The sequence below is a fragment of the Ceratina calcarata genome, unplaced genomic scaffold (genome assembly GCF_001652005.2).
Source record: "Ceratina calcarata isolate Rehan_Ccalc_2016 unplaced genomic scaffold, ASM165200v1 scaffold25, whole genome shotgun sequence".
NCBI lineage: Eukaryota > Metazoa > Arthropoda > Insecta > Hymenoptera > Apidae > Ceratina > Ceratina calcarata.
The window spans coordinates 1,252,537-1,279,162 of record NW_017147017.1 but is presented as its reverse complement, the minus strand read 5'-3'; the positions used below and the strand labels follow the sequence as shown (position 1 = coordinate 1,279,162).

The 26,626-nt window shown below is 45.0% G+C and overlaps 1 protein-coding gene across 2 annotated transcripts in view; it reads left to right on the top strand.

Moving 5' to 3' along the window:
• sfl (N-deacetylase and N-sulfotransferase sfl) overlaps positions 1-26,626 on the top strand; it is a 179,553-nt gene that overhangs the window by 84,910 nt on the left and 68,017 nt on the right. The window contains exon 1 of one of the 2 annotated variants that reach the window (XM_018021040.2): positions 17,565-18,296. The exons of the other annotated variant lie outside the window; for it this stretch is intronic. The gene's annotated coding sequence lies outside the window, so the exon portion shown is untranslated. Of the gene's footprint in view, positions 1-17,564; positions 18,297-26,626 lie in introns of those variants that run through there. 2 annotated transcript variants of the gene reach the window in all.

Sequence of the window (26,626 nt, the reverse complement as noted above, 5' to 3'; positions counted from 1 at the left end):
CGTCGAATTGTTTTACGATACACAGGAGACGTATTAATTATTATTTAACGCAAGCAGGGTGGCTCGTTTTGATTGGGACCCTCTGTTTATCAGTTGGATAGAGACTTGAACGACGATGGTATGCATTAGGGGAACATGTGTACGACGGTGAAGAGCTATGGGGGACGAACTGTTCCTACCAAAGCGACTCGAGGGTGAGTCGTAGGTTTTCGGGGAGACAAATAAATTAGGGGAACGACAGAAAGCAACAAATTTTTGATCGCCTTTTGCTTTTACCTAAATAGGAATAAAATTTTACTGCTCCTCTCGCGCGATCTTCGGCAGCAATATGCTAGCTACATTCATAATCGATGGCAGAAGGTGAGCGGAAGTAAGCGCAGTGGCTGCAGAGGCGAGGGCTGTTTGCGATTTTCATTTTGCATCGTTCTAGCAATAATTGTTTACACCTCGGGGGCACACGGACCAGGTTAAACACTCCGCACACACACAGCCCGCGGACATATACATTGTGCTGCAGACGGAGAACCACCCACGCAACGAAACTATATATACGCGCGCGTAGTTATAACCTTCTCTAGGAGGACTTTACGCGCCGCTCGCAACGACGACGACGCGAGGGCCGCTGGGGTTGGCCCCAGCAATTACGAACATCTGCTCTCTCGAATCTACGTGCGCCGCGAACAACTTCCCCGAGTGGCTTTCGCGAGCTCGACTTAAATCCTTAAACGCACGTCCGACTTTCGCGTGGACGTTCGTCAACCCTCTCGAAATGTCTCCAACATGGTTCGCGAGAGCAATTTCAACTTGTACCATTTCTGGCAAAAAAATAATCACGTGAAATCATTTTCAATTTTCTAATCTCACGTCAAAGATTACATACTCTAAACGGCGTATCCCAACGGAAAGCATCCGGAAAGCAATCTTATTTACTCGTCCCCGCGCAATTTGCAATTCGCGGGCAGGAAGTCGCCGGTGTAAAGTACACACGTGTACGCAAGTTAGGATGTGGTTCCGGTTGAATGTCCCTCATATTGCTCGCATTGTGCGCGCGGAAAACGCCCGGACCACGGGCAATTCTCTTCTTGCATCCTCGTCGTACAAACGCGGCTTTTGTCCTAAGCGGTGGCCGGGCCACTGTGTACCGTAGAAATAGGCTTATTCCGCGAGCAAGTGTGCACACAAATGGAGACGTAACGTTTCGCTGAACAGAAATGTGCGTCCAAACATCGAGAGTTGAAGATAGAGTATTAAGTAGTATTAAAGATTGTCGAAGTAGCTTCGTATTTTATTCTTTGTAACGCAGCAGCAAGAACTGTTATCATATGTATAAAGTAGCATAGCATAAACATATGTATAAAGTGGCATATTATCAAAGATGATTGTCCCCTTTTTGCGCTCCACATCCATCAGCTCGAAAGGACAGTAAAAACTTGCAAGAGAGTTATTTATAACTTTGTAGAGACGCCGCATGCATGATCTAATTATAAAACAGTTTATATGCGTGAAGCAGAAATTACATATAGATAAGGCGGCAGAACAGAGACTCGCTCATATTGTCGGCTATGATCTCATGACCAACAGATTGTTAATAAAATTTTTTTCAATAGTCAGTTATTGGTACACTTTTTGACAGAGTTAACCTACTGTTATTTCGTATACAACCGCGGTCCAGTTGGAAAACCGATAAACCGAAGGAAGAAACTATGGTGTCGTAGCTTATCATTCTTTAACTTCTCCTGCTTCCTCTGTATTTCATTCTCCCGGCGTGGTTCGATCGCGTTGAAGTTGGCGGATCCTCTCGGAAGTAACATCTATTTACCATAAAATAGAGTTTCCAGCTTTCTGGGCGGGCAAAGCGGCGCACGTTTATTTCTTTTTCTCCTTATCAGTTGATTCGCGAAACGCGTACAGCGTTTACTTCACAGTCTAAATATCGAATGATAAGATGGTAACTTTCACGTGCTCAAATTTACTACCGCGAAACTGAGAATGCTTTATCGAGACACGTAGATGCGTCTGCACCTTTTTACGGGTTTCCTTCAAGGAAAATTGATATTATCTCGCTGGAAATGTATTCCATTCGTGACCTAATGATCCGCCGCTCCTTTCCTTCTCCTATAAACATCTCCATTCGTGACAGATCGAGTGGCAATGGAAGGGAAAAAACGACGCGCGACGCACACGTTCATTTCTGCGACACTCCTTCTTTCTCGCGACCTCGTTACTTCTTCGTTACCGCGCTGTCTTCGCGATGGATAGGAAATCGGGACGACACGTCGCGTGTCCCCGCGAGCATACCTTTTCACTGTCACTAAATTGAAACGTCTAATCAATAAATGTTTATACCTTTAACGAAATCTAGCGTAACTACGGTCTCCTGTCATTGAACTGGAACGTCGACTTTAACCCATCCATATTTATATCTCTTACATAACTAAAGTTTCGTCAATATCAAACTGTGCTCCCACCTCTAAATTCATAAAGCGCGAACCTCTCTCAAATTTCCGTAGTAAAGGGTGGAATAAATCTCGCTTTTATAAGGGGTGTACGAGGAGTTAGATAGCGTCACCTTCGTGCATCCGGCGTCCCTAAACTCTGGAACTTAGCGAGAACTTGCCGATATTGGGAGTTCTTTGAGAGTTCTTCGCGTCTCTAGGAACCCCCCGTGATTCCAGGATTTTAGTGCTCGCGGTTTTAGTACCGCGCGTACAAACTTATCCCCGGGCTCGCGCTATTTGTCAGGATTCGCATTTACGCTTGTCAGAATCGTTTCCCGTTTGCCGACGAGATGAACTCTGGCGACGAGACGCGGGCTGCGGGTAATCGCGGCGGCGACACGTGTGTGACACGAATCGCCCCGCTCTTTAGGGAACGACCCCATAAATCCGTTACCCCTTAGGACGATCGCCGGTTCGCGGCAAATTTTGGCTTGTCGATGGTTGTCAAAGAGCTTTCCGTCGCCAGAATTGAAATCTCCCATTAAAGACAAGAGTCAGTCTCAAGACACTGAGTCTCCTTCACTGTTTCGTTCTTGAACGAATATTAGATTGAAGTGTCAATTAAATTCCCTTCACCCATTATTTATAGGTTTGTTATGTAAGCCATAAACGTAATAAAATTGTCCGTGTAACGAATTATTCGTCTTTTTACGGGTTTCCTTCAAGGAAAATTGATATTATCTCGCTGGAAATGTATTCCATTCGTGACCTAATGATCCGCCGCTCCTTTCCTTCTCCTATAAACATCTCCATTCGTGACAGATCGAGTGGCAATGGAAGGGAAAAAACGACGCGCGACGCACACGTTCATTTCTGCGACACTCCTTCTTTCTCGCGACCTCGTTACTTCTTCGTTACCGCGCTGTCTTCGCGATGGATAGGAAATCGGGACGACACGTCGCGTGTCCCCGCGAGCATACCTTTTCACTGTCACTAAATTGAAACGTCTAATCAATAAATGTTTATACCTTTAACGAAATCTAGCGTAACTACGGTCTCCTGTCATTGAACTGGAACGTCGACTTTAACCCATCCATATTTATATCTCTTACATAACTAAAGTTTCGTCAATATCAAACTGTGCTCCCACCTCTAAATTCATAAAGCGCGAACCTCTCTCAAATTTCCGTAGTAAAGGGTGGAATAAATCTCGCTTTTATAAGGGGTGTACGAGGAGTTAGATAGCGTCACCTTCGTGCATCCGGCGTCCCTAAACTCTGGAACTTAGCGAGAACTTGCCGATATTGGGAGTTCTTTGAGAGTTCTTCGCGTCTCTAGGAACCCCCCGTGATTCCAGGATTTTAGTGCTCGCGGTTTTAGTACCGCGCGTACAAACTTATCCCCGGGCTCGCGCTATTTGTCAGGATTCGCATTTACGCTTGTCAGAATCGTTTCCCGTTTGCCGACGAGATGAACTCTGGCGACGAGACGCGGGCTGCGGGTAATCGCGGCGGCGACACGTGTGTGACACGAATCGCCCCGCTCTTTAGGGAACGACCCCATAAATCCGTTACCCCTTAGGACGATCGCCGGTTCGCGGCAAATTTTGGCTTGTCGATGGTTGTCAAAGAGCTTTCCGTCGCCAGAATTGAAATCTCCCATTAAAGACAAGAGTCAGTCTCAAGACACTGAGTCTCCTTCACTGTTTCGTTCTTGAACGAATATTAGATTGAAGTGTCAATTAAATTCCCTTCACCCATTATTTATAGGTTTGTTATGTAAGCCATAAACGTAATAAAATTGTCCGTGTAACGAATTATTCGTGGCACAGAGCGCGATGTTTTAAGGAACAGGAATAAATTTCATAGTCGGGCAAATCGATCGGTTCCTTGTGCGGGTCGGGATGGCTGGAAGTTATCGGGGCCAGGCGATAGCTCGAAGCCACTTCCTCGCCTTTGTGTGGATTGCTAAGGGCCGCTAACCCTTTAATGGAGCGAGGACGAGTTAACTTTGTCTTGACGTCTCCCGCGACAAATATTTGCCCCCTTATCGTATTTCTCGTTTTCCCAATGACGGTGCCTCGCGTACAGGTTCTAGTTTTTAAACAGTTCGAGGTCTCTTTCCGCCAGAGGTATCAAGTCTCGCGTAGCACGCGTCCATTTAATACGGCTACCGAAACTGGATAACGCTTGTAACTTTTGCTTAACTCGATTGCCAACTTCCGCAACGAGATTGCTCTAACGCGACGAATTCAGCTAATCGTTTTGCATATGCGACGATGGCGAACAGAAATAAGAATGATATCAGGTTTCGTGTTGCACCTAATAAGATAAATTGTGTACGTAAGGTATTTGTGCGAAAACTAATTCTGAGCTTCCAATGTAAATGCATAGCGGGGTGCGAACAAGGCGGAGGAACAGGGACAGAGGCATTTAATTCTCGTCGGAGCGCGTAACTCTTCGTGCAACGTCGACGCAGCGGCTGAACAGAAACGGATGCTCAATATACGAGATGGGTTGTTTTACTACGTGAACTGGGACGAGCCGTTTTCTTCGAGAATCCCGCGAATATACACATGTGCGCATTCGGTTACGTGGATCGCGAAATTCACAATCGACTTCAAGACGTTTTGTTTGCTCGATAAATAGCGTATAAATCGCTGAAAACAGTTCATCTGTGGCTGGGTTAAGAGACCCAAGGAATCGTAAGAAGTCTAGGGGTCATCCGTCTTCCTTTATGATCCACGGTAATGAAACGACTCTGTTTTAATATGAAAGAACGAGAATTATATTCTCGATCTCGTATTACACTGTCTTGAACATTACCAGTGATGAAAGAGCCACTGTTTCATGAACAGAAAATACTTGAATAACTTTGCTTGCAAACGACTATGACCCGTACATATTTTTTTCGAATCAGTGTTGTACATAACTTGGATTTCTAAATATGAATGAAGGATTTAGTAAAGAATTGGTAGCATACGTTCAGCAAAAGGGTGAAACGTAACTGGGAATCCTGGCAAGTCTAGTTGAAACATTCTTTTGACATATCTTTGGTAAGGCTTTGGCGGACCAAGTACTCGTCGTACTTTCGATTCAGCCCCTACCTACCGAGCGACCCTTTCCAATATCCGTTTAGCCAGGGTCTGACCCTTCGCGTAATATCCGTCCCTATTTCCCGAGAAAAGGAAGGTTCTTGCCTTTTTTATATTGGTTGCGTGCAGCGCCGGAGAAATTTCCTGAGAATGATACACGCGTGTAATACGTGTCAGAAATTTCGTCCATGATTTGTCTTCTCAGAAAACAATGAATCCCACCTATAGAGAAACTCGATCAAAATTCAGTGATAGAAAGCTGACATTGAAATATGAAGAGTGCAATTTGATTTATTAAATTGACGTCAGAAGTGTTTCATTTTGCATAGAAAATCCGCAGTTTAGTCGTTTGTCAGGATAGAAGCTCCATAAGTACACGTTTCGTTTGATAGTGTTCAAGCGTGAAGTAATTTGGGAGTTGATAATATTGAAGCTTTAAACAGGAGAGGAGAAACTGGTTTCAGGAAGTTCGACGATAGCTGCTCAAGAGTAAAATGTTTTACTTGGCGGTGCGAGCGAAGCGAAACAACGCTGGCTCGCGAATTCGTAGAGTTGTAAGTAGCTTAGCCCGTGTTTACGGTTCCGATTCAACTTTATCCCCGACATCCACGAGTATTTAGCGGCCGTACGTGGCGGCCCATATAATAGCATCGCTTCGAATCCAAACTATTTCGCTTCACAATCGAAATTCTGCCTGGTTCCCGCCCCCTCCTAGCCCCCCGGTGTAAATGCAATCTCGTGTTGCGCTTCGTTCTGAGACGATTCCGACTGCCGGAAATTTAGTTTTACGTAACGGCGTAGCATTTCACGCGCGTGCGATTATGATACCGCACCAAGGCCAATCCGAGCACGGTTACTGTACGTAACTGCTTATTTCGCCATTATACCGACGGATATCAATAAATTCATTTTTTAGTGAAAGACAGTAATTACAATTTCAACGGAGAAAATTCAGGATTGCGATTCCATTCCACTCTTGTCGCTGACAACTATGTGTACGCGATTCAAACTTTCTAACTATTATACCCAACTCCTTTATCGTTTTACCACCGTCTCTCGGCCTATCACAATATTCCAACTTGTGAGCAATTCAAAACGCATTAAACCGAACTCTACCGTTAAAGAAGGTATCAAGGAAGGAGCGAGCTAATGAAACAGATTAGCGAACCATGAAACGAGTGCGTTAACAAAACGTAAGGATCGATGCTCGGATAATAATCCGGGCAGGAATCGGCTTCGGGTACATCCAATAAAAGAGGGTTACTCATTCTCGCATCGAGTCCCGGAGTCGCATCAGCCACTTCGATATCGGGAAAATGCCACTCCTCGCTCAACACGAAACACAGCCGAGCTGCTTGCGATTCAACCGGCGATGCTCATATTGCCATCGCTTGTCCGTGGATACGACGACGCGTGTATGCATCCGATGCATACGTACTAACCCCTTTGACACCCTCGCCTCCCCTCCATGTTTCCTATTCCTCGGATCATGCAGGATGCTCCTCTTTAAATCTCCTCGTCATTTCGATAAATGAAGTTCATTTGCAATTTTAATTCCAATCATCGCAATTCATGGATAATCACTGGATCGATTAGAAACAAGAGTTTCCACTGGACAAAGGGTTAACGTAGTCTGGGAATTAAGTGGGTGCAGCTGCAACTGCACCGCCCACGCTCGTTTCAACCGCGGAAAGGAGAGAGCCCGATCAAGGCCGCCGATACAGCGAAAACGGCGCCGCGTATTATTCCCGTGGTGCGTGGGCGGTGCGCCAGGGAAAATTTATTCTTCGCTGGAATTGCGACAGCTCGCGGCTGATACATACGCGCGTTGGCGTCTTCGCTTTCTTTGAGACTTTTTCACCACCGCACGGATCCAGTTATACTTATGCTGGAGGTACCATCGGCTGTGAAGGCAAGCCGATCATCGACTATTCGATGCTTAATGAATCTCGTTTCAAGCTGCGATAAGTTATGGAAACTCTTGAAGAAGCGTTGCGAATATATTATTAAGATTTACCGAGTATTGACTTTTAAGAAGATCTTTTAAAAGAAACTTTTAAGAGGATCAAACGTGCAAAACTGGAGATAAAAAAATATCTTATTTTGACTGATTCGTTCACCGAAAGTATCATTCAAATTCTAATGCGTCGGTCAAATAAAAGTAAATCTGATATCGAGATTGTAATGAAGTGTAATGCTGGCTCGTCAGGAGATTCGGCAAGTAAGTTATCGAGTCATATAGATAATCCCGCGGACGCAGCCCGCATACCGAATCGTCCCACGCAACTTACCCTCCGGCTCGTCCCTGGACATTCCTTATCGCGCTCACGTCCGTTGCAAATTCCTGTTGCGAGTAAACTGTTTCGATTTGATAGCGTCTTTACTTTAATCCAATATGAAAGTCAGGAAAATGATTTGACCAACGCTGCGTTCGGTAAAGGATCGTGGAGTATCCGCGACGGATAAATAAAAACAGCAATTTTCTAGTGGAAATCCGACATTCCCGTGTCGTTGGAAAGGAGACCACTTCCGTCTCCATTGGAAATTCACGAGCAAGCGAAGACGGATGATGAAAAACGCCACGGGAGGAATATTCGACGAGTCAGCGGAAGAGCAACCAAGCCATCAGAGATAGAGAGGGCCGTATAGAGAGCCTCAGCGTTCTCACGTGTTCGCCTCGGAGCGTCCGTAGAAATGTGTCTCGCGAAATTCCAACCGAATTGATGCGATAGAGAAGACCGTCGTCCTCGTCGAGATATCGATTCTCCTGGAGGGGGCACTGGAGTGTTCTCGAGTTCGGCCCCCGCGGGGACTTTCCGAAGAGCCTTTCGAAGTCTGAGAACGCCGCTGCCACGCCGTCCGAAACGCTGTGTAGGATAGAGTTCGCTCGAGGGTCCAACCTTGCCTCGGGTCGCGGTGGATTTTTTCCATGGATTTCCAACGGATAACCGCTGGGGAAAATCAGCCAGGTCAGCTGATAATGTTTTTGTCAGGCGCTTAAGATCGTTCATCGACGAAGTAAAGGCGAGACGAATCGTTGGAAAAGCGAATCGCTCTAATTACCGGTGAAATTGGTATCGACGCGACGCCGACGATTACCACGCTGGGACAAAGAGACCACGAAGTGGCTCCTTTTGTCCTCCGGCCGCCTCCATTCAACACATTCAAGCCTTGGCCTCGAATCCGTCTTCCCATTAGGCGCCTGTTGTAATATTCAATGAGACCGTCAATGGCCTGTGTGTCGCTTTATCCAACAGAACGCGTTATCCAAAATGTGGATCTTCGTCGATTGATTCTTTTCTCACGTCTCTGACTGAGAAATAACAGGAAAACCTGATGGTATATTACGCTACCGATCGATTATTGTATTTTAATTATTATCCATGTAATTGAAAAGTTATGGAAATTTGGGATGATTATAATAGCAAATGCGGTGACTCTGACGAGGACGTTGTTTCTGAATCCCGTCGGCATTGGACGGGAGCGATTGTAATCCAATATATCGAGAATCGACGGGTATTCGCGGCACGATTCGAAATCGGTGGAACGTCCAGGAGAAATTACGGCGACGCGGCACGTCGCGACGGACTCGCACGTCCAACGTTTATACGTCAGTCCGTGTTCGGATTAATTTAATGAACCGCGATGTTTGCACGCGTGTCTACGTGCGTTTACTACCCGAAGTCGACAGCAAGGCAATCGTGTCAATTCTCCCTGTCGTCCCTCCATCGATCCGAACCTGTCTCCAGACATTCAATCATCCGTTGATACAGCCTAGTGGTATTCTCGTCGCTCTTGCGATTCGCGGTCTAACCTCGAGAACTATGAGAAAAGAACTGCATTTTACAATTTTGGCATTTATGGCAAAAAGTAGATACTTCATTGGAACGGGAAGTAAATGCAATAAACGGAGACAGAGAGGAGATGAAAAATGTTTTGGCGAATTTGTTCTTTCTATTATTCGTTTGCTGAATGCACCGCTCGTCTATTCATAAAATATAGATTATCCGGTGGCCCCGCACGTGCGTCGACTCAATGAATCATCTCGCAGGTGTCTCGATGGCTTTTCATATCGATCCGGATGCGTCCGCAACGAAACGTTAGTTTATCGCATCTCCGCGTAATGCAAATTTAACGGACCGTTAGACATCGATTTTTAATTCGGGACGCTAATAAAATCTCGTCCAGCTTAATGTTAACAAAACGGTCGAATAATCTGGCGAACGTTCCCAGAAAATTTCATTCTCGGAAAGACACTAGGACCCATTTCGCTTCGGAACGAGAGTTGCTCGATTTAACACGCTTATACAGAGGGAACAACAAGGTTGCCGAGAGCTTTCGCGCCGCTGCACCTGGCTCAACAACTGAATCACATTTAAGTTCGTTCTTAGGAGAGATCGGCAGGTATTTATATCTCGCTGACGCGGATAAAATAAACGGAAGCTCGTAATTCGACAATTTGCAAGCGCATCACGGACCGCCTGAATGAGTCGACTTATCTTTTATTCGAGGACTTTCACACAATAAAGTAATGGTACATCGAGAAGTGAAATTTTAAGAAATGCTTTACATTACCACTGACGAAAAATAATTTACGGATCCTATATATACATGATCTGATATTATTCTATCAATAATGGTATTGTTTAAGATGATAATTTTTGCGTGGTAGTAAATCCAGGAATCGGGGAGAGTCGATCGCTGGAGGATTATTGTTTGCACAGGGCGTAGACAGTACAGCCGGAAGGGCTTACTGGAAGGGAAAAGAAACGAGCCCTCCTCGAGGCTGTCAACACAATTTGCGTCATCGCAAGCAATTCCGCGAGTCGCCGGAAGGTTCCGCCTTTCTGCCAGATTGCATGCAACGATCCTGATGAGTTTGCTTTCGTGTCGCAGACGACTACCGACGGCTATATCACCGTGGATATCCACCGTCGGGGGATGTTACGAAGGGGGCGAGACAAGGAAGGGGTCGACGTTCACGTATACGCGCATAGTCCTGGCAGTTAACTTATCTAAACGTCCGTACGCGGTGTCGCTGACCGGCGCGGCGTTAACTTTATCGAAACTCGTTTCGGGGGTAACTACGACTGGTGCCCGTTAACCAGTCTCGCTGCCCTGAAAATTGGATGAGAATTAGACCCTCCCCGGTTAGATTGTGACCGTCTAAAGGAAGCGCGTGCCTTCTACTAGCACCCGCCTCGTGTTTCCAGACTTGTTGCCGGTCAGCCGGCTGCCGGAAGGCATTTTGCAGCGCTAGTTTGTTTTACGATAGATAAAGTAACCAATCAAGGGAAATTATGAAAAAACGTTTACTCAGTTTATTTGTTTATCTGAGAACTGGCAAGACTTGAATGTACTGACAATATGCTAATGGCTAGACTACTCGAAGATGCATTTCTTTTATTATTCCATCATTGCAATATGTATTTATGTGTCAAAAGAATCGGTCTATGCGAGCGTGTCTCATCGTATTTTTGGTACTCGAGGAGCGCCGGCGTTAAAAGGTGTTCCGTTACGAGAAATTAGCGATCGAATCGAGATCATTGTCTAGTAAAAGGGAAGAGTGGGTGGGCGTAATGGAGTTTTCTTGTCCGCGGTCTTTTTCCTCTTGCACTCCTTCGTTGCGAGGTACGTCGCTCGCGACAACGGAGACGCTGTCACCGCGGCGAAACAACACGCGTCGCTGTCTCACCCTGCGCACACACGACCTCTGTAATATACCCAATTTCTCCCAGCCAATCTCGTCCCTTATCTCAAACTTCATAATCATTGTTTGTACTTCGCGCTCGTCTTGATGATTTCATCTTCAGAAGAGAACCTCTCGTGTAACAAGGTGTTCTATAAGAAAATCTGAGTGGTACAGGATGTGTTCCTTAACAAAATTAAAGCATTCAAGGTAGACTTACCATTTTAATTTTACATGATCGCCTATGAAGCTTTTAGAACTTTGTGAAAGGTTCACAACGTGGCACCTGATAAGAGAAAAGAAGTCTGTGAAAGCGGACGAGCCGGAATTAACGGGCCATTACGAGATGTCTGGCGTTCCGCGAAAAGACTTTTACGGAGTCGGTAAACTCGCGTCGCTCAATTACTTTGATGAATTAACGTATACCCACGCCTCCGATCCGCGGAGGCAAGCAATGAATTCATCTTCGTCATAGTTTCGCCCCTGCACCTGCCGACGCGCGCATTAGCCCCCGCGACGACGAATCTCAATACAAAAGGCATTGTTCAACACTTTCTTGTTCACTACAAATTTCGTCTTCTCCATAGTTTATAAGAAATTATTTCATCTTCATATCCAGAACTGAATTACAGCTGAATTCATCGTGTTAAGATTGAATGAAATTCTCGTAGGAATTTCTTCAGAGAATTCTAAAGTAGAAATTCATTGACAGTTTTTACCTGTCGATTTTTCACGGCCAGTGCCGATACATGCTTCCTCTCGCGACTTTGGACAGCCTAATAGAAGTCGGCAGCACCAGCAGAGTCCTTTTATTACGGTGAACAAAAGGCGCGAACGGCTAGAGAGTCACAAAGCGCGGAACTCATTACGAGCGGGGACCCGAGGCGACTACGCGGTGGCGCGAAGCCTTGATGAGAAATTCCGGAATGGAAACGATCGACTCCGCGGAAAAGTCGTTCTGAAGCGCGGAATCGGGCAAACAAGGAAAATAAAAGCGGGTCGCGCGAAAGAAAACGCGCGGGATTCAGAATGATCGATATCCGCATTGATTCTTCTCACACTCACACCAAATATTCTATAAATTCTTTAATAGGTGTAAAGTATCGAACGAATTGACAAAGTTTATTTTGCAAGATCATTCGATTTTTTCAACTTTGTTATTTCTCACTACTTCTCTTTGCTTCTCCTTACGATTCGAGTTGTCTCACAATTTCAAGACATTCAGGCTTGCACATCGGGAATGACGATAGAGGGGATGCAAGAGTTTCTACGTCTGCGATTCGAACCAGCTTACGCTCCTATATGTGGCCGGGCTTTCGAATTGGAAACTCGTAAATTCGATGGCGAACGCTTTGCAACCACGCCTGCTATCCATACACACCCTCGTTCGTGCGGTTTCCCCCCGCATTTTTTTTCAGCTTCTACGTTACCTGCCCGTCGATGTGGTAACTTTTAACCGGAATTTGTGGTTCGCGCAACCTGCTCGTGAGAATTTTTCGCGTTTACGCGAGTGCCGTATTTTTTCACCTATCCAGAAGTGAATTACCATTTCAGAAATGTACGATCACGTACTCAAGATTATCATTTTTTGCACCTGTGAAATTAATTAGAACGTGTACAGAGTATATCAATCAGAAGTACATATAACAACTTATTGTTTAATGATTTTATCAAAATGAATGTAACTTCTTATCCTTGTATTTTTGTCAAGCTTTATGAAGAAATCAATAATCAGTGGATAATTGAAAATGATTTTTCTTAGTGGCTCAACCTGTATATTATAAATAGGGCAAAATTAGAGAAGCGTCATTACGTGTCATGAATATTTGTTATGTGAGCTATTGAAATTTCTCTGAAATGAACCCACACCATGTTCACGATCCCTGGAAGTCACCCCAGTGGTAGAATCCCCGTTTCTTCGAACGAACTCGTATTGTTTACGAACGTCTCGACGCGCGAAAGGGTAACTACCCCTCGAATCCTCCACCCCTTGTGCAGGTCTCGCATTATTTACACCCGAGAGAGAGAGAGAGAGAGAAAGAGGGACTCGGCGAATATAGTACTTCCAGAACTTGGAGGAACTCCTGACGGAAACCGCGGTGGTCGCAGGAAACTAGAAATTTATGGATTTTGTTTTCGTTTCGTTCGGTCCTAACACGGTTGATTTATGCCCGGAGTGCGACGATATCGGAACCAAGAGACATCGAACGTGGATGAACCAAGCCCGTTTCATCAATTTCACGGACGAGATGCTCGTATTTGTCTCGAGAGCTCGGCTTTCTGATCCGTCGCGCCGGGGAAAGAAAGAGGAGTGACACGGTGATGCATGGGAAATCCGTTTTCTAATAGAAATCGTTAGTACATCGATGCATCTGGTTCGCGCGTATGTTTCTCGTCGATAGGTTGCAGCGGAGTCAATTTTCTATCGGAGACAGGATACTGTTCCTATGAACCGTGAGCTGATTCATCGAGAACATCTTGATGGAGAAGGAGACAAATGGTCCGGGCTTATGGTGCAAATCTCCCTCGAAACAGTATTGCTTCGGATAATGGAAACTGGCAAGTGAATTTCTTCAAAACATAAATTGCAACAGCATTGCAATTCAATTTTGACTATACATATTTAACCATGGTAATATAGCATATCAGTGTTAATATATAACATATATACAATATTAAATGGATTGATAACTGATGAAATCTCTAACCATAGAAGATACGTGGACGAGTAATTAGTAAATGCACGATTGAGCGATCAGGGGCGGCACTCGAGTTCGTTGATAAATCAGACAGAAGCGTACAGCTAGACGTACAAACATCCCGGCGATGCTGTTTAATCGATCGTTCGGCTTAATGACTATGATGCGTTTTAGGCTGATGGCCCGGGATCGACGCGACGCGCCGCGTCGCCTAATCGTTTAAACGGCGGCCGCGTTGATGTACGGACGCTTAAGGAGTCGTAATTTCTGATAGATTCGGTGGATTTCCAACGTTTCAATCACTCTTCTATAAAGATCTGTTCAACGTTTGAATAACTTGATGATTAAATTTGCTAACTTTGACGAGAATCAATAGTTTCTTTAATATTTTTCAGTTAAAACTTCTGATCGGTGCTGCACGATTTGATTGATATACGTAGATATTTTCTTTAAATATTGATTGAACGAGGCAAAGTTTATACACGAATGCAAACATTATTTTAAACGAAGCGAGTGAAAAGGAATTTTAGACTAATAAAATTATTTTTCGCATTTCAACGTTCAGAGAGGCTCTGATCAAAATACACTACATGCCATTCGATACGAATGTCTGTAATCTCTGCCGCACCTATGTATGCATAGCGCTTTCAACCTTTACGTAATGGGAACGGAACGTTGTTATTTGTTGTTGTAAACCACGTTATTCGGGCGGAACATCGACGCTGGGGTTGATTTGCTCGCAGCGGAATGTGGGAAAGCTTGATAAAGATGGTTATGTAACTTGAACGATATTAAGGACATGATTCACTGAAATATTGTCCCCGTTTGATTAAACGTTAACGTGCACCTTAACGACCCACTGAAGATTTTTAAGTACTTTTTCTGATTATAATACATTATGCGTTTTTATAATCGATACATAATTTAGTTAATAACTGGGCAAATGAGAGCTACTTTTAATTAAATAACCGATAACCAATTTGCTCACTTACATAATTTGTAGCCGAATCAGGGCAGTTTGCCTATATTTCGCCGTGAAACACCACGCTATGGATCGATATTACGGAGGGGAATGTCCATTGTTAGACGCTCTATGGGTCTTGTATCGCGTCAAAGGGCACGTTTAATTAGCACCTATCGCGTCCTTCGGTACGGCTGTTTGCTCGCACATTCGGGACATCTACACTGGGCGTGGAACACGTCGCATGACAAACTAATTGCACGCGGTAGTTACACACTAACAGTAGTCAGAGTCAATAAAAAGTACTGCCGTGTCAATAAGAGATCGGAAAGAAGTGGAAGGAACCGTTTTGAGAACTCCGAAACGAAGCAAAGCTCGTCGCTTTCGCTTTCCAGTTGGTCTCGAGACGTGGGATGTCGACTCCTAAACGACAAATAAGACGAACCGAGTCGCTTAGTGACAAAGGCGAGTGTACGTTCATGGACGACGTGGACGATCAGGACCGGTTTGACGTTCACCAAGAATACGTGGTTAAATTTCACTTCGCTACGCGACGTTTTCCGCTTCATGCGAGAAGAGTTCAAGACGTAGCGGAGGTTTCGATTATTATTATTATTATCGTAACGGTCCAAGGATGTCGTTCTTGAAATTTCGTCTAGAGATATTTCGTAAGACGGAAGGAGGACTGGAGACGTTACCGACGATTTGGTATTCTTATCTCAATAATGTTTCTATTTGCACAATATGGTAAAAGCGGCGGCGCGCAGGGATGCGCACGGAGAGTTTTCATTTCCTCCGTCGCCGTGAAGAAATACGATTGTATCTTTGAGCAGATGGGCAAAAAAGAATTTCATTTCCTTCGTAAACCCCACGGACAAGAAGCAGTATGATATATGCCTCGTATGCGCCGCCGGGAACAAGTTTCTTTGAGCGAAGTTGCGGTTAAATCTGGGCCAGTCGGTTCTTCGGCATAGATTTCAGAAAAGTGCATGCAATATTTCTACATTCTTCCTTATGTACTTCCGTATTCAGTTACATCCCTCTATTTCACTTGCATCGAACCGCTGTTGTTCAAAGTTCGCCACCGAAAAATTCGAGCGGGACGGTTTTTACTTTAATATCGTTTCATCTCCGTCGGCGGAACTGTGACGCGTCCGCGGAAAAATTCGACTAGTCCATTTCGCGAAGCGACAGAAAACCTCGACCGACGACTCGAATTCACCGTCTCCCGGCTCTGCAAAACGTAAACGAGGAAGGTTAAACCGAAGGGTGGAGGCCGGCGTCTGGCCGCGAAAGAAACGGAAGAAGAACGAGCGAGGGGTCGAGGTTTCAGCGAACATCTGCCAAGCAGGCTGATCTCCAGCCAACGATAAGACCTCGAAACGCGGCCGACCCGGCACAATCGCGCCGGAATTCATTAGTTAACCCCGGCGGACCGACATTTTCCACGGGCTCGCGAGCGCGAGACCCGCTCGGGGAATTGTATCGTTGAAGAATTCAAGACGAAGGGTTGTCCCGTTACGAATGGACGGGAAAAAATGTTTTCTAACGACGAGCCGAGAGCGCGAGGGTGGCCAGGCAACCTGCGAATCTGTCGAGGGTTCCCGTCTCTTCCGTCGATGCTTTTGAAACAGTAATCAATTGTCCGTCGCTGGGATGCAGCTTATCTAAAAGATGCTTTCTTTCTCGCGGTAAATACCGCGGTAAATACCGCGATAAAATCTTGAACGACATAGTTGTGGAACGAGTTACACCCTTCGCAAATATGGCTTGTACCGTTGGACACGGTACGATAACATTGATACTCGCGATGATACCGTGTACAACATGCAACTGGGTCAGCATAGGAAGATTAGAGAAATAGTAGCTATTGTACCGATTTCTCGTCATCCTCCATTCGAAATACATGACATAGATATCAAAAACTAATACTGCCTTCAGGTCATACCACATATAACGCAACATTTACAACGATGACTAGACCCCGGATTTTATGCATCTATAAAAAACGTTGATGTTCAATAAATATGAATGCACGCATTGTGCATATCATTACTTTTGAAAGCCGAGAGAAATGTCAATTTAAATCTAATTTTTAGGATTGATATATGAAAGGCTCGATAATGATGATTTGGCACAGGAAAAACAGCAGATAGCTGTAATCAAGAGAAATTCCAAATGACAAAGCGTTTTGAAAGATGTACCTGATCCTTACTGCATCATACGTAACCAGTCAGGTCAGAAGCGGTTTCTTTTAACGAGCTGCTTCTCTCGCGTCGTACTCGGTATTCGCGGGGGCCGCAATCGGCTCGCGACGAGTGCAAGCGCGTACCTAGTACATCAATATGAGGATCGCGAGACGACGCGTTTGGGCGCGACCGCGTGCCGCGGCCGATGAACCACGCATGCGTCACATTCCCGTCTCGTCTTTCCTCGTCCCACCGGTGATCTACAATTTCTCTTGCTCTCTCGTTTGGTCTCTCTTTCACTGTTCACTCCGTTCAACGGTGGGGATGGGGATCTCGGTTAAAGTTCGCGTTGAGACGCGAAGGGTGACCAGCTCGTAGAGACGGTGGGGGCCGAAAGGGTCGTAGGGACGAGAGGAGAAACTCGTGGAACGTCGTGGCAGGGGTGAGGAGGGGAAGCCCCGCTCGTCGGGCGATGCCACTCGACGGGATCCCCGCTCTGTCCTCGCGGCAGTCTGACGCCGGTCGCGCAGTCAGCATGGCTGGATTTTCATCGGGTTTTTCGCCGGTTCTACCGTGAAAGCGGCGAGCGCAGTCGATCGTTCCTCCTCGTGTCAGTGTTGCGTGCCGTGTGTCCATCCTCGAACTGTTCTCCGATCGCCGCAGACGCCGGGACGAGAACAGGACGAATAAAGAGACGCCAGATGCTCGGACCTAACCTCTAAAAGAGATGAACCAAGACGTGGCTCTCGTTACGCTGCCGCGGTGACACGGGTCTCGTATAGTTTTTTTATTAGAATCTTATTCCAGTGTCTCTCGCTGTGTTGTTTTTATCTTGTCGCGGTAAATTCCGGGTTTTGTCGTGACCGCGCGTAAAGTGCGTCGCGTGACAGCTATCGTGTGCCTGCTCGAGGCGAACGCGGAAAGAACAAAAGCCAGCGGAAAACTACTATACACCCTGACGCGTGAATGACGGACGATTCGGTGACGTTCCGAACGCGCAAGAAGAACGAAGATTATAAGGTAACGGTGGGAGAGAGAAAGGAAGAGAGAGACAAAGAAAGAGAGAAGAGAAAGGGTCGCGGTCTGAGAAAAGGGACGCGACAAGAGATCTTGACCGGAGAAGGGAAAGAATTCTCAGAAAGCCCGTTTCCACGAAGCCGCTACTCACCACTGTTTTCGAGTCGCAGCGCAGCCTCTTCCCTGGAATCGACGCGCCCGCGTCATCGGTAAGTGTTTACGTTTTCATTGATATCATCCTCAGTACCGTAGTCGGAAAAAGGACGAGCTAAACATTCCTTTCGGAGCTATTGTTTGTACGCGCGGCGTCTGGTCGACAGTATAACTCACGCCTGGCAAAAAAGAGGCCGTACGTATACGTGGACCGGAGTGTAAACAACCCGCCGTCTTTTTAAAGTCCCATCGTGTTCCGTTTTGTTATCTATCTTACGCAACGTTCTACGAAATCTTTATTTGTAGATCTCATTCAGTTGGTCCACGTGTCGGTATCAACTCCACATTTTTTTATATTCTAGTTAATCGAAATTATATTCTGTAAGCAGAGAGCATGGTGGAGGGCTTATAAGTAGGAAACAGAAGAGAAGAGAATGTTTAGGCTCAGTTAAGCGCTGGCAACTTTGTTTGTACCCATGGAGGAACAAGGGAGCGGAATGCGAGGACCAGGGCGCAACAAGGCATTCGGAGCTAGGCCGCAGAGTAGATCGCACCGCTGTATACGAGACGAATTATTAAAAAATATGTAATTCTAAGTAAAGAATTGTTTTAGTCTACACAATTCGAAACGCCTCAGGAAGTATAGCGCGAGTTGATCTATCTAAACGAGGGAACCTTGGGTATCTCATTAGATCATTTATGTATGACGTTCTTCCATCATTGATATTCATTTTAAGATGATGTCACGCGGTGATGAAAACTCGCGAAGGATTAATCACAGTCGCAAAGCCTATAAAAGTACACACGCGCAGTGCAAAAACTGGTAATATGTCACGCGTGTCTCTCATGCACGTGATTACTGTCGCTTATAGATACAAAACTTATCGGTTGGATTACGAAGTGCCGCGCAGTTTCCATGACCATGGAACCCGTGCGTGTACGTATCGCATAATAATTGCCGATACGTACACAAAACTAGTACGAATCACCACCTTGAGGTCTCCAAGATCATGTAAATCAAGCGTATCTGATGTTTTTAATCGTACCGCGTTGCCTTTTGCAGTCTTAAATCTTTCCGAGGTGATCATTACGCGGATATGTTAAAAACTGAAGTAAACTGAAAGTAATACGATCGAGGAAAATTATATATGTTTGCACGATAATAATAATCATCGACGAAGAAATTGTAGCAATTATAATGTAAATAAGATGTTTGTCGTGTCCTTCGAAGAAAACGTTGAATAAAAGAACATTTTTTAAATGGCTAGACACGTCCCGAATAATATCAGCGTTCTTCTAACTGTTATTCCCAAAAGTCTTAGCTTGATACCCGTTTAAACGCTTTTCGCATTCGAGGAGGCGTAGCGCGCGTTTCTTACTCATTAAGAAACTTGTGCGCATTAAATTCCCGGTTGAAACTACCGGTTCGTTTTACCGCCCACTTGTTCCACGCTGAGTCAATGAAAACTTACGAACTTTTCATGCCTTTCACCGTCTCGCGAGCGAAAACGATAGGAAAATTTACGCAATTCACTCGTTCCTCTAATTTGATGAAATGAAAAATTAGATACTCTTTATAAACTCGGAAAGGATACACAATTTCACTTAGATCCGCATCGTCTCCTTTGTGCATTATCTTTGCAAAGATTAATTACGTGTTAGGATGAAACTAGCCAGAGTTATTAAATCTCCGAAGGGTCTCTCGCTAAAGAGAATAAAAGGAGGTGGAAAAAGAAAATCACGCCGGGCGTATTCTTGCACGTTACACGGTTCAATTGGAGGTAATAACGTGATACTAGTCGCATTATCCACGGGAACGCGGTTATTAATTCCGTTATTAAACCCTCAGGTTCGCCGGAGCTCTCTCGCTATGGTTGTTGCTCCGTTGTTCTTCTTTTTTTAAGACCGGCTCGCTCATTAAGAAGGGAACGGTTTTACGGTGGCCGTTTTGTATTTTGCATAGAAAGCACGCCGTATGGGGTGGTGGGTTCTTTGAACGCCGAGATTAAAGAGTTTTGTTGCATTCGTTGCCGGGTCGTAGCTTCCTCTACGACTCCGCGAGCATCGTTGAGACGGTACAACGCGAAAATGACAATCTGAATGCGAAATTAGCCATGCCGACGCTTTAATGCGGGACACACGCTGCATGTTGCTATGAAAAATGCATCGTTGGGAAGGCACGAACGTGTAACTGCCTTTGAGAAAATCAGAAAGCCGTTTCCCTGCCTTCAATCTTCTCGGCCTCCATTGTCCAGACGTCGAAGGAACCGTATCGAAGTTTACCTTCGGATTCACGATGAATTTTGTTGCCCAGCCGGTCTTGTTAGCAAGGATCCACGACGAGTGTGTTTCCAGGTGTCGCTTGTTTAACTTACATTCCTCTTAACTGGTAATCCAATTGCAAGAAAAACAGAGACCTCTTTCTGTCTTGTGTCGTAAAAGCTGAATGAGTCTTAGAACGATGTTATTTTCTTATCGTTAGCTACGTAATATAACGAACTTCGTTCTAAAATCGAGAGATGCTATTAATCACAAATCATTTGATAATATAAAAGACTGTTATATGTTTCTAACGATTGAAATAAATCTGTTGAAACGTCGAGTTGGAAAGTGGGATTGGTGAATCTGTGGAATCGTTGCCGGTTGCTAGGTCACCTTTAAACGTCGCTCGCCTTTAATACTGCTACGAACCCTCGCCGAGATCTACACTGCGGGGATGTAGTAAAAATTCCACATCTGCGGGGTGCTCGGCGAAGAGAAAGACAGGGAGCGAGAGAGCGTGACGCGTCGGTCAGAGAGAGAGAGGGAGCATTAATAACGAGACGCGGAGGGTAACTTCAAGACACGGCTTGTACTCGGGTAGGAAATGTCTAGGCATTAAATCTATTTCCCTTCTGTTTCTGCGAAACCACGTCGTCGCGTCCCATCAAAGATTCAGTGGTCTTCGAATGACCATTGCGAAAGAGGACGAAATTAATGTTTGCTCGCTGGATCAAAATTCAATGATGAAACTGTTGCAGAAATTAATTTCACAAATGGAAATCGCTCGAGTACCCTCAAGCGTTATCGAAATATAGATGAATTAACTTGCCAATTGATTAACGTTCAAGTTATTTAATAATTTCGAGACTGTTTTACCGCGAATAGAGAAACCATTTCTATATTTTTGACAATTCTTTTAACACTGCCAAACTAGTTCATTCACCCACTGATCGCCCAAAAATGGTATATAAATATAAACGAATACAATATTCCATATAAGAATTATCGTTTAATAAAATATTTGATATAATGTTTTGTGCAGTTATTGACAGATTAATTCATGAAGTAATCGCTATGTAATTACGTGAAGCGGAATTAATTTCCGGAGGCTCCCTGCTAAAATCAATTTCGAATGGTAGTTATTCATAACGATTTACCCCGCATAGCTAGTTGGATGATAACGAGCAGAAAAATTGTACGTATGCATGAATGACGCAAATGCAAGAAAGTGAAAAGTACGAGGCGTCTGTTGGCTGGCCTAGTGACCAGTAGAACGCGTCTTAACGTGATACTCGTGCCAGCAGCGTCACGATGAATTACGTTCGACCCCGATAACCCCGTCGTCGCGTTCTCAATGAAAAGCGACGGCCGAGTTTACCGTTCCCATCGCGGAGTTATGACCGGGCGGGGACGAAAATCCCGATGGATCTTAATAATCGCATTTCTGGAATCCCCCCGGTGTCCCTGTAATTCGCCGACTTGGCGAAATTCGTTATCGATGCGGCCGAAAGGCGTGCACCCTTTCACGACGAGTTATCCCCCCGGTTCGCGTGCCATCGACTCCAGCGTGCCTCGAGTTCCCGTCGGAATTCCGGGAGCCGCGCTCCTCGATGCGTGCCCCTTTGTCCGCGTTTCGGAATTCCGCATAGGCGAAGTTTGAAGAAACGCTCTGTCATTAAGTCGATTCTAGTTAGAGACGCATTGACAGGTGCTTGAAACTTCGCTGAAGTGCGTATCCATTCCCCGGTCACAAAAGGCGACGAACACTTGGTAGCTGTATTTCGACACGAGACTACAAAGAAGCGAACCTCGCTTTCGAGTCTTTTCACATTTTTTTCTACTAGCCCGGATAGTGTACAATACCCCATCTGTAACCAGACGCTTTCAAGCTGCAGTAGCACACTTCTCGAACTTCGCCGACCAAGAAGAAGCGGGTTTCGTTTCCTCGTCTCTCGGTTTTCTCTCTACCTCGTCTCTTTTTCACCACCCTTCTTCTTTCACGGTCATCTTCGACCCTAAAGTTTCCGGCGGCGTGATGCGAAAAGTTTGAATGCTTTTCTTCCGGCTTTTATACACGCTGCATGCAAATTTGCAACGTCGCGTGAGGAGTTCGCCAGATACTTTGACCCGCGAGATTTCGTTGGAAGTAATCGAGTCCCGCGTTCTCTCTATCTCGTTAAACGGTTCCACGTTCTTTCCCCTGAACTATTTCGTAAACCGATTCGTCGTCGTGCTACGGCCAGAAATAGCTTATGCAAATGCGAAGAAAGACGCAACCTGGCGTGCCCTGTTCGCGTTGTATGCAGATGAACGCCATTTTCTAATTAACTTCGCTACTGTGTTAGAATATCAGCCAGATTGTCAAATTACGAGAGCTTCGTACTGTTATCTATGGCAGCTAATCAGAAAACTGCAGATTGAATGTAAAAAATATATGAAAGTGCATGAAGTATCAAAAAAATATATATTACAATTTCTAAATAAGTAAAGAAATTTAATTTTTTAAATAAATCCTACAAAAGGTTTATGTGGCACAGAAATCTGCAGTCTTGAGAACACTCTGATCTATCCTTCCTAATATATATTTCTGTGAGTCGGGTTCACGGCTTTGATCAACGGCGTGTTGCAAAGCGCGCATTAGTTAATGAGCGTAATTAGCTTAATAAGAATCGTAGGTTTGCATCCTGGGTAGGACCGATGTAATTGCGTTAGCTAACGCACGCAGAAGAGAGAACCTTCAAAGAAAATGCATCGGGTTCCATTTCTGCATTCCATTGCATTTTGTCTAATAGACCGTCCCTTTGAGCATACATATTTTTAACTGAGCATGAGATAGCCATGTATCTGCTGACAAAAACAAGAGAAAATAGTGCCGCGAGTTTTGAAAGTTTCCTGAATATGAAAAGCGAAACTTCTGTTTCCCGAATCTTCGTAAACTCTAATACTTAATCCTTGTTTCATGCTTGTTTCAGAATCTTTCCAGTTCTCTTCGAACTCGCAAGTTTTTAACGAGAACTTGCATAATAATTGTAACGTACACCCGTCCGACGTTTGCTTATTATAAATTTATTTATGCTATTACGAGTTGGATGCTATGCTCAATTAAGAGACAATGAGGAGTACGTACGTGAAACGCGGAACAGAGGCATCGATAATTAGGTAGTCATGCAACGTGTTAAACGCGACCGGTAAGGCGTAATGATACGCGACGAATTGATTTGCAGCCTGGCTTTCCTTTACTCGTACGGCTTTTCGATCCTACATATGTAATCCATGTTGCGTGGCGATCAGTGCAAAATTGCGGTTACGTAATGGCGTTTAGCCAGTTCTACTAAGTCCAATTTTCTCAACGACGGGTCAGGCTCGAAGAACCTGTTCGAAATGCATCGTCTTCGCCTGACGCGACCTCTTATGGAAATTCGTAATTTTTAATGAAAGAAAGTACTGGCAGCGATTTGAAATTCTGAAATTCCGCCACGGGTCACGAGCTTTGTAATCTCGATTTTTCTCTGCTCGTGGTGCACAAAGAGCTCGTTCGCGTGTGAACGACGAAACGACACTTAATTCGGAGGGACGACCCGATGAAATATCGGTTCTTGTATCCCGTCAGCTCGATTTGACCCCTTTAGAAACGGCTGTTGAACCGATAGCCCGAGAACCGAACGAGTTCGGTCCGGTAACACGGAAAGGAGACCGGGGAACAAGAATAAAAGAAAGGAGGAGGGACAAAGTAGGAAGCTGTAACAGGAACCGGGAAGGGCGACGCGCATACCTGCCGTGTATCTACCTGCCCTGGGTCAACTCTAGTCGAATCCTTTCCATTGTCTTACAGCCATTCGATTCTTCTTGTATTCTACACTTCGATACGATTCCGATTGTATAATTCATTTAAATACTCAGTCCGACCTTTCACTTGAGATAAGTCTCTGATCGTTGCTAATCTCGAATATTTGTCATGATTTTCGATAAGAATGAGTAGTCGAAAGTGTGCTAGGACTTGCGGACGGAATCGTCAGCGACAAGTTCTGAGAGCAATGTGGGTATAGTACCCTCCAGGTCGTTGTCCCGGTTGAAGGTGTTCGAATCGAAGAATTTGCTGACTAACAAGTCCAGGGACTTGTTCGTCTGGTGGCTACAAAATTTCACGAGCAACCTGGGCATGTGCTCGCTCGTGAGAGGAGTTGTAATTGGATGTTTTACTTGGCAACGTTCGAACGGCCCATTAATCGCGAGGCGTTCCTGAATTTTACAGTGTTCAGGCGAATTGCCTGGCGAGTGTTGAATCCTAGAAACGTCGTCGGCGAGACTCAATCGATATTCGCAATTCCCGAGCCGCGGCCGGGTGAAAAGCAGGAAACTTTTGTACGCGCCGCGGGCGAAGCCTTGACACGTCGCGCCGCCGCAGCTCTAACGCGTAAATCGCGATCGCGGTTATTTATAGAATCGAATGAAAGCAGGGGGATCTCGCTCCGTTCATTTTCACGAATTAAATAATCGCAGATTCCGTCGGCCGATCGCGAGCCGCGGACCAATCCGGGATTTCCCGCCAAAATTGCGGGTTCCTTGCGTATTTTTAGAGCGTAGTTGCTGCGAGGAATTCGAGCCGAGTACGTAATTCTCCGCCTGTTTTCGTTGCATTCCGTTGAAATTCGCACCACAAACAATTTTCAACGTGTCTTAAATTGCCCTACTTCTATTTGAGGTGTACATGCGATGTTTCAGAGATTCGAATCAGTTGGAGTTAAACTTTGCACGATGAAGACTGTACGGATTGTACGTCATCGATGATGAAATCGCAGAGTCTGGAAATAAAATGAACGACGGGCAAACAAATCAATTTTCGATTTGTAAAGGACAACGAATTACCTAGCTACAGAATGCTTGATAACCACCGGTATTTCCGCCTCTCTTCATTTATTTCTATAGAATATTAAAAGCAAGTGTTAGAGAGACGGTTCGAATCTCTATTAGAATGGAATCACGTTTTTGATAATCGATTACCCCCTGCTATCGATTACACCAGGATCGGGTGCAATTTGCAAACCTAATCGCTTGTTGCGGTCCGCGAGTAAAGCATAATACTGGTTTGTCAACCACATTACCGTATTTGATAAAGTTCGTATTAACGTGTCCATTAATGCTGCCCATCGTATTTTGATGACCATCGTTGTGGACCGTCCACAAATCGGCGTAATCGTCCGTCGATTATGTCTCGATAGATGGCTTATCGCTCGATTAAGGAACGACCGGCTTAGATAATAGCCGACGCATAAAGAATTTATCATTAACGTAAGCGATTCGATTAATTAAGAACAATGCGAACATGTTCGAGCATAAATTCTGTAGAGGCTAGAACGTTGATCCTCCTTGACCTCTCGTTTTCCAGTACAAGCGATAATCCGCGAGCCTCGTTCTGCGTTGATACGTGAGTTATTCGATTACAAGAAATCCCTGGCTTTAAATGAACTGGGAAAACTTTGAAAAACGGGTCACGATATTCGTATAAGGTAATCATTGCTTTTTTAACCGCGAGCCTTCGATACACGTGGCGAAATTTCCAATCGGGGAATCGATAAACGATTTCGTTGGAGCTGGGCCAAAATCTATCGCATCGTACGGGGCGACTCGCGTTCTAGGCAAATCGTTCCGGCTGCTCGAGCGGACGTAATAGGGCACCCGGTGTAATCGTCTTAACTTCGATTTTCCAATTGGCTCTCCTCCCGCAAACAATGGCAGACGCTGTCCCCCGACGCGAGAATTCCTTCCTGCTCTCAATCCGTGCGCCTAATTTTCGCGCGATTCCCGAGCATCGTCCTTTACACCGTATTTAGCCTCGTGCTGATCAACCGAAACAAACGAAGATATTCCTATCTCTAAATTTGATTGAAAAATTGCATCTATGAAAAATTTAAGGATGTATTGGCTATACAGTCAATTTCAAAAGTTTATGTACCTTAGAAAAATGCATTTCCTATAATTAAAAAGAAATCAGACGTCGGAAGAACAATGCTAATAATAAATAGCTACGTGCTAAAAAGTATAGAAGGAAATATCTAATTAAGTATTGACGCTGACGGAAAATATTTTTCTTCAAAATTTCGAAAAATGCTTCAAATAGAAGTTG